This window comes from Mercenaria mercenaria, unplaced genomic scaffold (genome assembly GCF_021730395.1).
Source record: "Mercenaria mercenaria strain notata unplaced genomic scaffold, MADL_Memer_1 contig_4159, whole genome shotgun sequence".
NCBI classification, from domain to species: domain Eukaryota; kingdom Metazoa; phylum Mollusca; class Bivalvia; order Venerida; family Veneridae; genus Mercenaria; species Mercenaria mercenaria.
In genome coordinates, this window is record NW_026462367.1 from 1 (window position 1) to 18,822 (window position 18,822).

The following is an 18,822-nucleotide window of genomic DNA, read 5'->3' on the forward strand; positions in this document are numbered from 1 at the left end:
GATCAGTACCAACCCTAGTTGTGCATGGTGCATGTTACATTCTTTTAGATAAATATTCTGCATAGTTATGGGACTTTGTTTTTTGTTACTATACTGTATACATACAGTCTATATACATACAGTCCACATAATTATGCAATCTTGTGTGCGTCAAATTGCAATGTACTGTGTCAGGGCATGCGGGGGGTACATTCATCACCTTTAGTGATAGCTCTAGTTATAAATGTATTATGGAAATTTCTTTGACATACTTTGCACACGAAGTTTCAGCAATTTATATAACAATCTTATTTCAGGGTAATTTTTGTGTATTAAATTTTAATAAGTATAAATTTTTGGATATTTTCCTGGCATTTTCATCAGTTTCTGCGAGAGGATATATTTTTAGCTATAAGATCAAAATTTTATTATAGGAAAATAAAATGTTCAGTGGACCTTCGTGATACTATTCACAAAAAACAATCTTATTTATGGAATAAGAACATCATATAGTACCATCTAATAGAGCTTTTTTCAAAGTTTATAGGATCTTGCAAAGTTTAAGATACATGTTTATCAGTAGGTTTTGTTGTTTTGAAAGTGACTTTTAATCTGTCTTTGAAACAAAACATGTTTGCCAGAAAGAAAAACTGTTTAATTGCAAGTAGTCTCTAAGCAACTATCTGAAATCATTGTTTACCTATTAAACCTCAGTTTTGGTTTAATGGCACATCTTCACATAGCAAAAACATTAATTTTTTTTAAACAGCTTCAAAAATGTTCACAACAGCAGTCTTTAAGTGCCATGTGGCAGCTGCAAAATGTCACCCTACACATGGACATAGTGTTGTTATTATGTCTCCCACCACACAGTGGTGTGGGAGACATATTGATTTACTCCAGTCTGTGTGTGTGTGTGTGTCTGTGTGTGTGTGTGTCTGTGTCTGTCACAAAGCTTGTCCGCACTCTAAGTCGAACATTTCTCATTCAATTTTCACCAAACTTGAACAAAATGTGTTTGACCATAAGAGCTCGGCCAAGTTCGATAACTAGCCAAATCGGTCCAGGCGTCTTGGAGTTATGGCCCTTGAATTACCAAAAATCGGCCTTTTTAGCTCACCTGTCACATAGTGACAAGGTGAGCTTTTGTGATCACCCTTCGTCCGTCGTCCGTCGTGTGTCCGTGCGTGCGTGCGTCCGTCAACAATTTCTTGTCTGCACGATAGTGGTTTCATTTATGATTTTATTTTAACCAAACTTGCACACAACTTGTATCACCATAAGATCTCGGTTCCTTTCTTGAACTGGCCAGATCCCATTATGGGTTCCAGAGTTATGGCCCCTGAAAGGGCCAAAATCAGCTATTTTGACCTTGTCTGCACAATAGCAGCTTTCTTTATGATTTGATTTTTACCAAACTGGCACACAACTTGTATCACCATAAGATCTTGGTTCCTTTCCTGAACTGGCCAGATTCCTTTATGGGTTCAAGAGTTATGGCCCCTGAAAGGGCCAGAATTAGCTATTTTGACCTTGTCTGCACAATAGCAGCTTCATTTATGATTTGATTTTAACCAGACTTGCACACAACTTGTATCACTATAAGATATTGGTTCCTTTCTTGAACTGGCTAGATTCCATTATGGGTTCCAGAGTTATGGCCCCTGAAAGGGCCAGAATTAGCTATTTTGACCTTGTCTGCACAATAGCAGCTTCATTTATGATTTGAATTTAATCAAACTTGCACAAAACTTGTGTTGCCATAAGATCTCAGTTCCTTTATTGAACCGGCCAGATCCCATAATGGGTTCCAGAGTTATGGCCCCTGAAAGGGCCAGAATAAGCTATTTTGACCTTGTTTGCACAATAGCAACTTCATTTATGATTTGAATTTAACCAAACTTGCACACAACTTGTATCACCACAAGATCTTGGTTCCTTTCTTGAACTGTCCAGATTCCATCATGGGTTCCAGAGTTATGGCCCCTGAAAGGTCAAAAATTGGCTATTTTGGCTTTTGCAGCCATATAGAGACTTCATTTATGTTTTTTTTTATACAAACTTCCAAAATATCTTCAACAACAATAAATCTTGGATTCCATGACAAATCAGATCCAATCGTAGGTTCCAGAGTTATTTTATATCTGATTACCTGCCCTGATTGTAATCAAAATGGATTTATATCAGTAAGTACTTATAGGACTTATTTGAAATTTCATTATTGTCATTAGTTGGACTGAGCCAATCAGGGTAGATAACTATGGACTGATTTTATGTCAAATTAAAATGGGTATATCTCTGTAACTAATGAAGATACTGATCTGAAATTTCATTTATGTCAACAGATTTATTTGGCAGATCCTTCTTTTGTTCACTTACAACAATTTTCTTTTTAATTACTTCCCTTTTACATTACTATAAATAGCTTATTTTTAGTAACTTTTTTATTATTGGCCGTAGGGAAAAACCGAGACCACTTTTCTGTGGTACAACATGGATGGTACCTCCAATTTTTAGGTGTATTTTGACATATCTGTACCTTGTAAGAATTTTTTTTTTCTTTTTGGTTAAATTTCTTTCCTTTGTTGTTCCTGTCCTTTGGACTTAGATATTTTTTCTGAGGACCTTCTTGTCCTCAAGTGCAATGATAACAGGTGAGCGATATAGGGCCATCATGGCCCTCTTGTTACTCTTGTCCGCACTCTAATTCAAACATTTCTCATCCGATCTTCACCAAACTTGAACAAAATGTGTTTGACCATGAGACCTTGTCCAAGTTCGATAACTAGCCAAATCGGTCCAGGCATTTTGGAGTTACAGCCCTTGAATTATCGAAAAATTGGCAGTTTTACTCTTGTCTGCACTCTAAGTCGAACATTTCTCATCCGATCTTCACCAAACTTAAACAAAATGTGTTTGACCATGAGACCTCGGCCAGGTTTGATAACTAGCCAAATCGGTCTAGACATTTTGGAGTTACGGCCCTTGAATTACCGGAAAATCCGCCTTTTTACTCTTGTTCGCTCTCTAAATCCAACATTTCTCAACCGATCTTCACTAAACTTGAACAAAATGTGTTTGGCCATAAGACCTTAGCCAAGTTCGATAACTAGTCAAATCCACCCGAGCACTTTTGATTTATGGCCCTTGAATTACTGATTGGATCCACTCATCCAGACCATATAATTGGATCCACTTGTCTAAACCATCTAAAGAAACTAGACATTTTACATAGGGGCAGTTGTGGGAGACATGCGCTTTTCTCAAAAGCATCTCTAGTATTTCTGGTAAATTCAGAGTATTTGTGTAATAGAATTGTGTTTAAGCCAGAGGTAGGTGACACGGGAGGTGTTGCCCGTTTCATTACCTCCCATAGACAAAATCAAAGTGAGTTTTCTATTGTTTTGCTTGGTTGTGTGTTATACTTCCAAAGGATCTTATAGATTTTTTTAATATCTGGCTAAAATTATCAACATTGTTAAATGTTTAGATGCAAAGCTAACATTGTAGCAACACAAACTATGAAAAGTTTATAATAAGTATTAATCATTTGATGGTCACTTTCTATTCACTCTGTTTTTAGATTTTCTTATTTCGCTATGGCAATCAAAGAAGAAAATAAATTTTTGGAGGCCATTGTTGATTTTGGTGTCACTGGGTCAAAGATCAAGGTCACAGGGATCTAAACATTGAAAATTGTTTTCGCTCAATATCTGGACAAGTATTTCACCTAGGACCTTGAAACTTCATACCTAGGTTGTTCTTGATGTTTACATGACCCCTATTGATTTCAGGGTCAAAGGTCAATGTCACAGGGATATAAACATTGAAAATGGTGTTTTCCTAACTATGATTTTTTTACACCAATTTATTTCTTTAATTTCATTTTCTACCTGTCCATGTCTTTTTTTCCCTTTTTCCTTTTTCCTTCAACAGTGCTTATTTGGGGGTTATTTATTGTGTGCCTTTATTAGAACTTTTAACTCATTATACCCCCACCAAACATGTTTGAGGGGGGTATATAGGAGTCAGTTTTGTCGCGTCCCGTCCCGTCCCGTCCCGTCCCGAAATCTATTATCTCAGTTATTACCAAATGGATTTGATTCAGACTTAAAATACATGTTCCACCTTATCACCCACATTATGTGACACAAGGTGCATAACTCTTGACACCAAGTTTTCATGAATTATGTCCCCTTTTACTTAGAATTTAAGGTTAATTTTGTTGTATTTTCACTATATCTCAGTTATTACTAAATGGATTTGATTCAAACTTAAAATAGATGTTCCACCTCATCACCCACATCATGTGACATAAGGTGCATAACTCTGACACCATTTTTTTTATGAATTATGCCCCTTTTTATTTAGAATTTAAGGTTGATTTTGATGTATTTTCACTATATCTCAGTTACTACTGAATGGATTTGATTCAAACTTAAAATAGATGTTCCACCTCATCACCCACATCATGTGCCCACATCATGTGACACAAGGTGCATAACTCTGACACCAAGTTTTCATGAATTATGTCCCCTTTTACTTAGAATTTAAGGTTAATTTTGTTGTATTTTCACTATATCTCAGTTATTACTAAATGGATTTGATTCAAACTTAAAATAGTTGTTCCACCTCATCACCCAGATGATGTGACATAAGGTGCTTAACTCTGACATAAACTTTTTATGAATTATGTCCCCTTTTACTTTAAATTTAAGGTTGATTTTGATGTATTTTCACTATATCTCAATTATTACAAAATGGATTTGATTCAAACTTAAAATAGATGTTCCACCTCATCACCCACATCATGTGACACAAGGTGCATAACTCTGACACCAATTTTTCATGAATTATGCCCCTTTTTAATTAGAATTTAAGGTTAATTTTGATGTATTTTCACTATATCTCAATTACTACTGAATGGATTTGATTCAGACTTAAAATAGATGTTCCACCTCATCACCCACATCATGTGACACAAGGTGCATAACTCTGACACTATTTTTCTTGAATTGTGTCCCCTTTTACCTAGAATTTAAGGTTACTTTTGATGTATTTTCACTATATCTCATTCTGATTGGCTTAGAGCCAAAGGGAAGTAACCTATTTTTAACCTTTGTACTGAGTTTCTTTCCCTTAAATTCCAGGAATTAGTCTATTTTTAGAAATCCTATTTTTAGATTTTCAATATTTTAGGTATTTTTCTAACTTTTTTATTATAAGTCCTATGTAAAAAGTAAAAACATTTTTCCGTGGTAACATGGGTCGGTAAGACAATTTTTTGTATTCACTTTTAGTGTATCTCTAATATTAGAGATTTAATATATTTACTAGTATTACCATACTAGTATTATACTAGTATTACTTATATGTGGAAGCCCAGGATGAAGTACTCCAAAGTATTTTTAAGATTCCTTATGGTTGCCATTCTTCTGTGACAAGACCGTATGGTGGGGGTATGAGTCACTCCTGTGACAGTTCTAGTTATCATCTAATTTGGAAAACCCGGCCAAAACGCCATCAGGCGTTAGTTGCATATTATGAAATATTCTTGGCATTCATTTTCAATTTAACATGACCTTTATTCTACTTCGAATGATTGTTAGGTTTTTATTAACATGGGTTGTGCAATATGGGTATTTAGATTAAATAAATCACCAAAACATAAGTGATTCTTTGTTCTGCCATTTATTTACTGCCTTCCTGCTAATAAATTGTAAGAACCCACAATAGCACTTATCCTTAACACACAGACATTTATTTATATCTGCAAACAAGTTGAAAGAGAGGCATTTTCACATATGTTCCATCATTTTGTCCATCCACTTAGCTTAGTATGGAGAGTACTGATCAATTGATCCTAGATTTTTGTTTGATCCACGGGCAAGGCATGTATTCTCTGTGATGAGTTTATAGAAGACAAAGTGTCTGAAGTCATTGTCCTTAATCTCTGATGCATGTGGAGAAGTTGGCAGTTACTGGCAGAAAACAGGTTTGTACTGGTACAGAATCAAGGAACACTGGTAAGGCTGACTGCCCACCATTACATAACAGAAATACTGTTGTAAAAGAGTGTTAAACTATACGCCGATCAGTTTGTTCATCCAGATGGCTTTCATTATTTATTTCTACAAACAGTTAATATACTAAATTCATTTTGATTTCTATCTACCCTGTAAACATGAAGTCATTGGGCCAACGACGAAAAACCGTCAAAGGATAATCGTTGTTGGGCCACTGTTGGCCAAACAATGATTAATAAGCATTGTAAATTCAGCTGTTGGGCCAACGTTGAACCAACTTTAAATTTCAGTCAGTGATATCTCTGCATTGGCCCAATATTGATTTTCAGGGAAAGACTTACACATAGAAAACATCGTTGGCCCAACGTTGGCCTATCAGAAGTAATAATATAATGATTATATATTTTATAATTCACTGTTTTATTACAAGCCCCTACAGGTAAACAGGCTGTGTATGTGAAACATGCAGTATTTAATTAAATACTTTTCTGCACCAATTCGTAATCGTAGTTTGGACAAATTAAACTTCATACTTATCTGCAGCCGTAATGATATTTTTAACTATTTCAAATCTACTACCTGAAGAATCTAATTTGTGAAAAAGAAATTGAAAAAAATGCTGCTATAACAAATATTTAATCTTGCACAATCATAAAATGTTTAAAATAAATCTGTGGAATATTCCAGAACATGAACTCTCGTTAACCCGGGTTATGTAAAAAATCCCAGAAAATGTGGTTAATTTTACTCTCTGAGCGAGATTTATCGCTGCATAGACACGTGAAGTAAAGGAAACTATTATACATGTGATAGATCTAGATTTAACAAAAATCCGGTCTATTAGCTATAAACTGTAAGTACATGTAGAAGGTTTTGAATATTTTTGATAAAGTTGTGGACACTTACAGAGAATCTCTTTTTATAGCCTGTATATGTATGTAGTATCCATGTTAGTTGAATCTATGCTAAATACTTTTATCTAAAACTCGTGGATGGCACTAGTGTTGAGTATTTAATGCTGTAAATAAAATAACTCATATTCTCGTTAATTTTAAATATATTTTTTCTCGGTTATATACAGGCAAAAATAAATTTCATACACTTTACGCAAGTTTATGTCCAGAGGTTTATTTGCATCTGTATAGTTATTGTAATAAATTTGACATAGATGGTTTAATCAACATTATGATTTTCAATTTTTTACAGGGTGCTGTTCAAGAGAGTAAATGTAGTGCACAGGAAAAAAGAAAAGACAGAAAGCTGTAATTTCAGTGAGAAAAAAAAAACAAAACAATCAGACTTGTGCTGACAGAACTTGGATATATTATGAGTTAAAATACAGGCAGTAATTCATTTTAATTGGATATAACCATTGACTGAAGAAAGAAAAATGACATATTTTTTTCAGTTAGACTTTTAAAAGGCTGGAATCAATATTTGACATGTTGTAGTGATGTTCAAATATTCGATTATATTTCTTCAAAAAACTTGCAAACAAACTTTAAATAAATGTTAGATTTCTTCTTGTTAAATGTTAAACAAAATCACAATCTTTTGAAAATAAAACATGTACATAATAATGTTAGTGTTAGTTCTTTTTTCAAATTCATAATCGTTGGGATAGCGTTGGCATCCTTCTTTTGGCCAACAAAGAAATAGAGTAGACCTAACGTTGGACCAACCATAATAGACGAAAGAATGCTGTTGGCCCAATGGAGGGCCAACGATAAGTGTAGGATACCAGTTGTTGGCCCAATGGAGGGCCAACGATAAGTGTCGGATACCAGTTGTTGGCCCAATGGAGGGCCAACGATAAGTGTGGGATACCCATCGTTGGGCCAACGGTGTGCCAACCGTTGGGCCAACGTTGCGCCAGTTAGCAAAATGGCGTTGGGCCAACGTTGGCAATCTTCGTTGGGCCAACGAAGAGTCTGCATTTGGCCCAACGTTGGGCCAACGCCTGTCTGCTATCTGGGTAGGTCATTGCGATTAATGTCAAAGATGGAATACCTGTACATGTAGCACTATTTTTACTGTAACACTGTGATAGAAATTGATTTCAAGTTTGTTAAATGACATGTAGTAGCAGATCAGGCCTTTGAAAAAGTGACCACTTTCTTTTTTAGCTCATCTGTTTTTTTGAAAAAAAAAATGATGAGTTATTGTCATCACTTGATCGGCGTCTGCGTCGGCGTTGCCTGGTTAAGTTTTATGTTTAGGTCAGCTTTTCTCCTAAACTAAAAAAGCTATTGCTTTGAAACTTGCAACACTTGTTCACCATCATAAGCTGACCCTGTACAGCAAGAAACAACTCCATCCTGCTTTTTGCAAGATTTATGGCCCCTTTTGTACTTAGAAAATATCAGATTTCTTGGTTAAGTTTTATGTTTAGGTCAACGTTTCAAACAAGAGTTACAAGTCGTGTAGGAGTTATGGCCCCTGACTTTGTTAAAATTGGTCATTTTAGTGTTGTGTCGCGCCTAGCTCCGAAAGTATTTGACATAGAGTCACAAAACTTCACAGGAATGTTGGTCAGCATGTGTAGTTGTCCACCTGGGGTTTCATGTCCGGATTCATTCAGTATTGTAGGAGTTATGACCCCTGACTTTGAAAAAAAATGGTCATTTTAGTGTTGTGTCGCGCCAAGCTCCAAAAGTATTTCACCTAAAGTTACAAAACTTTACAGGAATGTTGGTCAGCATGTGTAGTTGTGCACCTGGGGTTTCGCGTCCGGATTTATTCAGTTATGTAGGAGTTATGGCCTCCGACTTAGTAAAAAATTGGTCAGTTTAATGTTGTGTCACGCGTAGCTCCAAAAGTATTCGACCTAGAGTCACCAAAGTTTACAGGAATGTTGGTCAGCATGTGCAATTGTGCACCTGGGGTTTCGCGTCCGGATTCTTTCAGTATTGTAGGAGTTATGACCGCTGACTTATTTTGTTTTTTAAGTTTTTTCATTACACAAGACCAGACTTCTTGTCCAGATTTACTCAAAAAAAAAAGGTTTGTGAAACATGTATGTTAAAATGTACTTGAGCTAGAATCATAAAACATTATAGGATTGTTTTATAGCCTGTGAAGTGCTCTCTTTAGGATTTTACTCAGCTAGGCCAGAGTTAGGGCTAACTAAGTGAAAAATACACAAGGTTCTTAAGTGTGTTGCAAACATCTTAAAAATTATTTAACCGGAGTCATAAAACTATGTTACAGTGGCAGGAGGGGGGCACCTGTGTCCAATGGACACACATCTAGTTTCATTTTCTTCCAACATTTTACTGCGACTATCTTCGAGTTAGTATCTCAGTAGCCACTTATATATATCATAACTGTATAAAAACCTCATACACCTCTTAGCCAGGCAAATACCACCTGAATGACGTAGGTCTTACAATTCCTGCTTTCATTTCGGCGAAACTATGCCCCTTTTCAGCTCACCTGAGCCAAAGGCTCATGGTGAGCTTTTGTGACCGCTCAATGTCCGTCGTCCATCCGTCAACATTTTCTAAAAAAATCTTCTTGAAAACCACTGGGCAGAATTACTCCAAACTTCACAGGAATGATCCTTGGGTGGCCCCCTTTCATAACTGTTCAAAGAATTGAATTTCATGCAGAACTCTGGTTGCCATGGCAACCGAAAGGAAAAACTTTAAAAATCTTATTGTCCAAAACCGCAAGGCGTAGAGCCTTGATATTTGGCATGTGACATCATCTAATGGTCTTCTATGAAGATTGTTCAAATTGTACCCCTGGGATGAAAAGAGGCCCTGCCCTGAGGGCACAAGTTTTACATAGACTTATATAGGAAAAAATTTAAAAATCTTCGTGTCTAAACCCACAAGACCTAGGCCTTTGATATTTGGTCTGTAGTATTGCCTTGTGGTCCTCTACCAAAATTGTTCAAATTATAACCCTGGGATGAAAAGAGGCACTGCCCCGAGGGGTCTCAAGTTTTACATAGACGCTTTAAAGATCTTCTTGCCTGAAATTGCAAGCCCTAGGCTTTTGATATTTGTTATGTTGCATTGCCTAGTGGTCCTCTACCAAAATTGTTCAAATTATGTCCATGGGGTGAAAAGAGGCCCTGCCCTGGGGGTCCCAAGTTTTGCATAGACATATAGGAAACTATAAACATCTTCTTGACAGAAGTTTAAGGCCTAGGCCTTTGCTATTTGGTATGTAGCATTGCCTAGTGGTCCTCTACCAAAATTGTTCAAATTATGCCCCTTGGGTAAAAAGATGTCCCGCCCAGGGGGTCACTTTTTATATGAGTTATACAGGAATAAATAGTTCAAAAATTATCAGATCATATTTCGTAGACTGTTTACTCATAATTACCTGATGACCCCAAGCGATTAGGGGTCACTTGACTGTGACCTTGACCTACTGACCTACTTCCTTGTTTTTTAAGATACAGCCTTGAAATGTGGATGACATGTACAGTTTTGCACACTGACTTTCAGTGACCATGAATGTGACCTACTGACCTACTGTCTAATATTTTATATTCTAATATTGTAAATCGATCACTGCTATCTGGTGTGTTCCCTGAGGAATGGAAAAGTTCTGTGATAAAACCTTTGTTGAAGAAGAAAGGTCTCCCACTTGAACTGCAAAACTATCGCCCAGTGTCAAATTTAACATTCCTCTCCAAAATTCTTGAAAAAGCTGCACTAAACCAAATCAATAAGCATATTGAAGCTAACAATCTCCTCCCAGCTTACCAAAGTGTCTATAGAAAATATCATGGGGTTGAAACAGCAATTGTCAAAATGTATAATGATCTTTTGGAAACCATAGATGAAAATCAAATAACAATCGTGGTCATGATCGACTTGAGTGCAGCGTTCGATACCAGCGATATCCCGATACTAATTCAAATCCTTCAAGATGATTTTGGTATACATAGCACTCCCTTGAAATGGATAGAATCTTATCTCACGAACAGAACAATGAAAGTTTTAGTCGAACAGGCAGCATCTGACACGGAGCCACTGAGGTTTGGGGTCCCGCAGGGTTTTTGTGCCGGACCGGTGATCTTTACCCTGTATATATCGGCTGTCAACCGAGTGGTGCAGAAATATCCAGCTGATCTCTATGGATACGCGGACGACCACAAGATTGCGTTAAAAATTCAAGCGGGATATTCTCAAAATGAGACAACTGTTCTTCAACAACTCGACAGTTGTCTCAATGAAATCATAAAATGGATGACAACCTTCAAACTGAAAATGAATCAGTCTAAAACTGAAATAATTATGTATGGAACCAAACAACAGTTAGCGAAATTGACCATCACAAGTATAAACGTTGGTGGGTGTGACGTAAAATGCGTCGATCACGTCAGAGACCTAGGTGTAACTATGACCAATACACTCAACTTTGTCCATCACATTCAGAAAAAGTGTCAGGTAGCTCATGTGCAGTTACGAAACCTTAGGGCTATACGGAAACATCTCACACAAAAGTCAACTGAATCATTAGTGCATGGATTGGTACATTCTCACATTGACTTCTGCAACAGTTTATTTACAGAAATTCCAGCCTACCAAATCAATAAACTACAGCGAGTCCAAAATCATGCTGCTAGAGTAGTTAAGAATATATGCTTCCTATGAAAAACCAAGTGCCGAACTTCTGAAAGAATTACACTGGCTTCCAGTTAAGGCTAGAGTCATGTTCAAAGTTTTAGTAATAGTCTTCCGTGTCATCAATGGTACAGCTCCAGTATATCTGAGGGAAATGTTTGTACCTACTCGACAACGATACAGACTTCGCTCACAAAGTGACATTAACTTTAACATCCCTAGACGGCGAACAAAATTAGCAGACAGATCTATGGCAGTCGTTGGTCCCAAATGGTTGAACGATCTACCTAGCTATCTGAAAAACATTCAGTCTGAAGCCAGCTTTAGATCAAAACTGAAAACACATTTATTTAGGCAGTTTCATGAACAACGAGTATAGTCTTCGCTTTTCATGGAATTACACACTAGTGTGTTGAAGGTTCCATGTGCACCGCCGTATGAACACATCTGCGGATGTCTCTAAATTGTTTTTTGTACTTTTAGCTTGTGTAAATGTTGAGTTCAGCTCAACCCGGGGCTAGAGGGCGTGGACGGTAGCATGAATTTCCAATACCGTCCATGAACAGGCTCAATCAAACCGAGCCTGCAACATTTTTGTTTTTGTTGTTTTGAGCGACCTGTGGAGTTTCCACTTTTTCTATTTTATAATCACAGCAGCGTTGTTTGTGCCGTGTGGCGGCCGTAAAAAGTCTCCCCGTACATTCAATCAGGGCTGTTATATTTCGATCTTCTCAGATCGTTTTTATGTCGTGTTACTGGTACTGTCTAGTTTCTCAGCATGAACATTTCGGCCTGGGTGGTTCCAATACTCTCGCTTTCATAGCTTTGGGTATTGTTTAATCATCCCTTGGATATGGTGCCTGTTTTTTAATTTTGTCTTTTGGCAGTTTTTGTGATATGCAGGTTCCATAACCCCAGATCCCCTTTCTAAATTCCAGTTTGTTTAGTTCTGCTCATTGTTTTCTTGTTTAGGGCAAACCCATTATTTTAACTGGGGACCATACGCCGCTTTTCATGGAATTACACACTAGTGTATCATCGAAGGGTTCCATGTGCACCACCGTATGAACACATCTGCGGATGTCTCTAAATTGTTTTTTGTATTTTAGCATGTGTAAATGTTGAGTTCTGCTCAACCCGGGGCTAGAGGGCGTGGACGGTAGCATGCATTTCCACTACCGTCCATGAACAGGCTCAATCAAACCGAGCCTGCAACATTTTCGTTTTTGTTGTTTTGAGCGACCTGTGGAGTTTCCACTTTTTCTATTTGTTAAAATACAAAATATCAGAAGTGGTGTAAAATAGTTTTTATACATGTCCAAATCTCTGAATCTAAGTTCTAGAATCCTATTCATATTTTGTATGTATATATTTTAAATGTGTGTTATGTAATTGTAAAGCGCAATAGAATATTTTATAATTTTTGAGCTATATAACCATGTATTTGTATTTGTATTTTGAACATCAGTTTGCCATTTTAAACATGTGGCTCGTATTACTCAGGTGAGCGATTCAGGGTCATCATGACCCTCTTGTTGCACTAAGCCATCTTTTTCATATTTTGTCAACAGTATTCTGTTCGTGACTGTCAGCGAGTATCTCAGTAAGTACACATCAAAACTGCACGAGACTTCACACACTTTTCCGCCATGATAATACAAACTATGACATAGATTCTTGCCATCATTTAAAAAAAATATGACCTTTTTGTAATTATTTATGTTTTTATGACTCTCACATGTAGTGGGATAGACATATTTATTGAGTGCTGTCAGTCTGTCTGTAACAAAAGTTGTCCACGCAACACCATTGGAGGGATTAAAACCAAACTTCACAAGAGTCATCTTTGCCAAGCCAAGTTGTGCATATCATTGGTAATTTCTAGTTCGATGATTATCAGCGGAGTGATGGCCCTTGATTTGACAGATTTTATTATGTTTTGGCCACTTCCCGTATATAATTGGGCAGATTTCCACCAAACCTTACAGGAGTGATCAGTGCCAAGCGTAGTTATACGTATCGTAAGCACGTGCCCTTTCAATGATTTTCAGTGGAGTTATGGCCCTTAATATGCCGTATTTTGCCGTGTCCTGGCAATTGCTCAGCCACAACTGGGATGAATTACACTAAACTTCATAAATGTGATCATTTCTAAGCCTAGCGGTGCATATCTTGGGCATGTTCTGATTCGGTATATGGAGAGCTATCCTACCCAGGCGTCGGCGTCGGCGTCTTTCCGCGTCCCAACCTTGGTTAAAGTTTTTTTGCACTTTCTCTTTTTTCTCTTTATCTCTGTAATTACTTGATGTATTTGCTTTAAACTTAAAAAAGTTATTCCTCATCATCACCCACATCATATGGCATAAGGGCCATACCTCTCACACCAATATTTCATGAATTATCCCCCCTTTTTACTTAGAATTTCAGGTTAAAGTTTTGATGCACTTTCACAATATCTCAGTTATTCCTAAATGGATTTGATTCAAACTGAAAGTAGTTGTTCCACACCATCTCCCACATCATATGACACAAGGCCCATAACTCTGGTACCAATATATAATGAATTATCCCCCATTTTGCTTAGAATTTCAGGTTAAAGTTTTGATGCACTTTCGCTATATCTCAGTTATTACTAAATGGATTTGATTCAAACTTAAAATAGTTGTTCAACATCATCACTCACATCATATGACACAAGGACCAGAACTCTTGCACCAATATTTCATGAATTATCCCCCTTTTTACTTTGAATTTCAGGTTAAAGTTTTGATACACTATCACTCTATCTCAGTTATTACTAAATGGATTTGATTCAAACTTAAAATAATTGTTACACCTTATCACCCACATCATATGACACAAGGGGCATAACTCTGGCAGCATTTTTCATGAATTATGTCCCCTTTTACTTAGAATTTAAGGTTAATTTTGATGCATTTTCACTATATCTCAGTTATTACGAAATGCATTTGATTCAAACTTGAAGTAGTTGTTCCACATCATCACCCACATCATATGACACAAGGTGCATAACTCTTGCACCAATATTTTATGAATTATGCCCCCTTTTTGCTTACAATTATACTTATATAGTGTTTTGATACACTTTATGTTTACCTTTCTTATTACTTAATATTTTTGACACAGACTCAAGCTATTGTGCAATATCTTCATCCACCATTGGAGTCATTAAACACTCCAGTGACAGCTCCAGTTTCCTCAGATGTTCCCAGTTTCACTATCCAGTATCGAAATAGTCGAGCGCGCTGTCTCCTGTGACAGCTCTTGTTTTAGCAGAGTTATGACCCTTGATATGTCAACTTTTATCACGTTTTAGCCTGTTCCCTTATATAATAGGGCAGATTTCCACCATAAGTGATCAGTGCAGTCGTAGTAAGCATTTTATTTGCACGTTCCAGTTCAGTGATTTTCAAGGGCGTAATGGCCTTTTATGTTTCAAATATTATGGTATTTTGGCTATTTCTCATACACCACAGGGAGATTTCCACCAAAATTTACAGGAGTTATCAGTTTTACAATATTTACACTACTTGTTGTATACAATTAGTCTGAATTTCACCAAATTTCACAAATGGTGTGAAGCATAGTTTTGCATATTATTGTCAGTTTCTGATTAAATGATATTCAGCGGAATCACAACCCTTGATTTGTCAAATTCTTTAATCTTTGCTACTTCTCCTTTACCACCAAACTTCACAGGAGTCACCAGTACCAAGTCCAGTTGTGTACATTGTTGGGATGTTATGGTTCAGTGATTTTTCCCTGGGGTTACGGCCCTTAATTTGTCATTTTACATTTTCTGTGCGGTAAGTGGTGGGAAACATAGGCTTAGTTCGTGAAAAAGAATCTTATTTTCAACAAAATTTTGTGATTGTCATAATTCAAATAGTATGAACAAAGTTTCATAAGTCATTATTTCATTTTCATAGAAAACTGGCATTGTTTGTTAAATTTACAGGACACAATTTGACTGTGATATGTGACCATTCAGACCTGTATCACTTGAACATATTACAAAACATTTATCAACATTTACAAGTCGTATGTGAAGCAAAATATATGATCACAGAGCCTTTTTAACCTAATACTATCCAGAACAGACCTGTTTAGATGCAAAAAATCTCTTATTTTAAATTTCGGACTCATTGTGACCACACTTTTTCAATAACAAAAACATCATCGCTTCGATCGATAATCTCTGCTACTGCAACACCTTCATTGCAAAATTATACATTGTTGGATCTGAAAAGTTGTGGATACAATATACTATATAATATTATCTGAATATGGTAAGAAATAGACAAAAATACATCATTCCATACCTCATGTTTTTATCTCGATGTAAATGAGATGTGGAACCAAAATTTGTAGTTCTGTTTTGCGCCATATAACCTATACTGTGTTGGTGTGCCGTAAAACCCAAATAAATAAAGTAAAATACATCAAATACCTTCTGGCACTTGATGGCAGCCATTACACAATGTGATTATAAACGAAGACCTCTGCTGTTTGGTGTAGCATTATTCTATAAAGTGTAATGGCACCATCTCTCCTCATCCCCTTGACACAATTTAATAAAACTTCACACAAGTGATCAGTAACAACAGTAGTTATGCATGGGGCATGTTAGGTTCTTTCAGAAAAAAAACTTGCAGAGTTATGGGACTTTGGAGTTTGTTTTTTGTTACTATACTATATACATAGACACAATCTTGTGCGCACCATCTCTCCTCATCCACTTGATACAATTTAATGAAACTTCACACAAGTAATCAGTAACAACAGTAGTTGTGAATGGGGTAGTTAGGTTCTTTTAGAAAAAAAAATTGCAGAGTTATGGGACTTTGTTTTTGTTACTATACTGTATACATAGACACAATCTTGTGCACACCATCTTTCCTCATCCACTTGACACAATTTAATGAAACTTCACACAAGTGATCAGTAACAACTGTAGTTGTGCATGGGGCATGTTAGGTTCTTTCAACGACAAAAATTGCAGAATTATGGGACTTTGTTTCTTGTTAACATACTATGTACATACAGTCTGCATATGCAGTCTTGTGCGCGCTTAATCTTCCAAACCCATGCACACAATTTAATGAAACTTCACACAAGTGATCAGTACCAACCCTAGTTGTGCATGGTGCATGTTACGTTCTTTTAGATAAATATGCTGCATAGTTATGGGACTTTGTTTTTTGTTACTATACTGTATACATACAGTCTATATACATACAGTCCACATAATTATGCAATCTTGTGTGCGTCAAATTGCAATGTACTGTGTCAGTGCATGTGGGGGGTACATTCATCACCTTTAGTGATAGCTCTAGTTTTCAGTCTGTTCCAATATTGCAACAATGCTAACCACTGCCTATACACAAATGGTACCCACCATGTATTACCTGATCAGTGCTAAAGTTGTGACAAATCGGTGTACAACTAAAGTATATCATGACCACACTTTGCACATTATCAGTAAATTGGTATGTTCTGAATATGGAAATTAGCAGGGAAAAGCTGGAAAAAACACCATTCTGCATTTGATTTAAAGACAGTCAAAAATACTCTTAGCAGTTTTTTTTTACTTATAGTCAATTTTTTATTCTGTCAAAATCTTAAAACAACAACAAACAATGTCATGACGTACTTGTGAATTCAGTGACATACACCGCTTTATCATTTCTAATCGGTAAATTGTACTCTAACTAAAACATATAACAATTTAAAAAAATTCTTCTATTCTATTACCAATACTAATGCTGCTTCTGATCGCAGCAAAGATGATTGCGTTGCCCAAAGAAATAATACAATTACATGTATTTGCATAATTGTGTCCAGACAATTGACAAATGGATAAATGGTTTGTGTGTTACCATACTGACAGCAGCAATTTGACACATTCTTCCTGGTTCAGTACAGATGAAATATTGAGGCTGCGTTTTACTACAAACATACATTAAAACAACTATTATTCTTTTAAATATGACCTTTTATAACAGATTATTAAAGCATAACGGAAAGTTTATTAAGCTGAAAGTGGTCGAGAGATTGATCAAAATATAAAACTTCAAATGCCTTGCTGCACTATGATTTCTCATTTCTGTGGATTGAAAATTAGTGTTTTCAGTGGTACAAGTAAACGTTTCAATATTAAGTTGTTTTCGTGTAGATTAACGCATGTGTGATGAATATGTATCAATATGATGTGAAGGCATAACATGAATGATGATATAAGTGTGTGTAGTCAAGGCAACTCCGAAAATGTTATAACATTGTCATGAGTAGGCTTCGTGAATCGGGCCACTAATTAAGGGTTAATTCCTAACTGAAATTATTTAGCTGAAAGTTTATCTATTTCTGAGAACAATATCCTTGATATGATACAATCAACCTAAACCTTAGTTTCCATGCAAGTAAGGTATATACCAAGTTTGGTCACAACACCGTATTTCTTACTAAAGTTATTAAGCGAAAACCATATTTCTTATTTAAGTAACCAATTTTGTTTTCTCTTTAAGTAACGTTGACCAATAATCTGCTACGTAAAACCATATATTATAAATTCTTAAGTACTTAAGATCATAGTATGTTCCTCAAGCAATCTGACTGGAACTTGAAGAGTTTCATTTCTCTGCAGTAGTTAACAATTCTGCAAAGTTTAATCCAAATACTTCAAATCTTCAATACTTAAGTACGACACAGGGCGCACAAACGGACGGACGGACAGACAGACGGAATGACATACTGATAACGGCAGACCTATACCCCCGCTATTGGTTTGGTATGACAATACTTACGCTTGTAAAATCACATATATAGTGACTCGCTATGTAAGACATTGGTAGAAAAAAAAAATTTGTCAATCAACAGTTGGGTACCGGTAACTAAACACAAGAAACTGAAAATATTTTTAAATGTCTGCATGTATTCGTTTTATTACAATACTTTTTAACATTATATATAAAATGACGATACGTACACTAATGTACATTTGTCGATTATCAATGCTCATAATACCAACTGTATTAAAACATTGTAAACGTCCTTTCTATATTAGAACTACGTTGGGTACTATCAATGTTAACACAATCCTTGATGAATTACAGTAGATTGCAAATAGCAAGTAAAGCAAGTCCCTTGCCAACTCAGTCAATTGCCCGTTCTCTATTTAAAAATTTATGACAATGAAATTCATGCCGATGAAA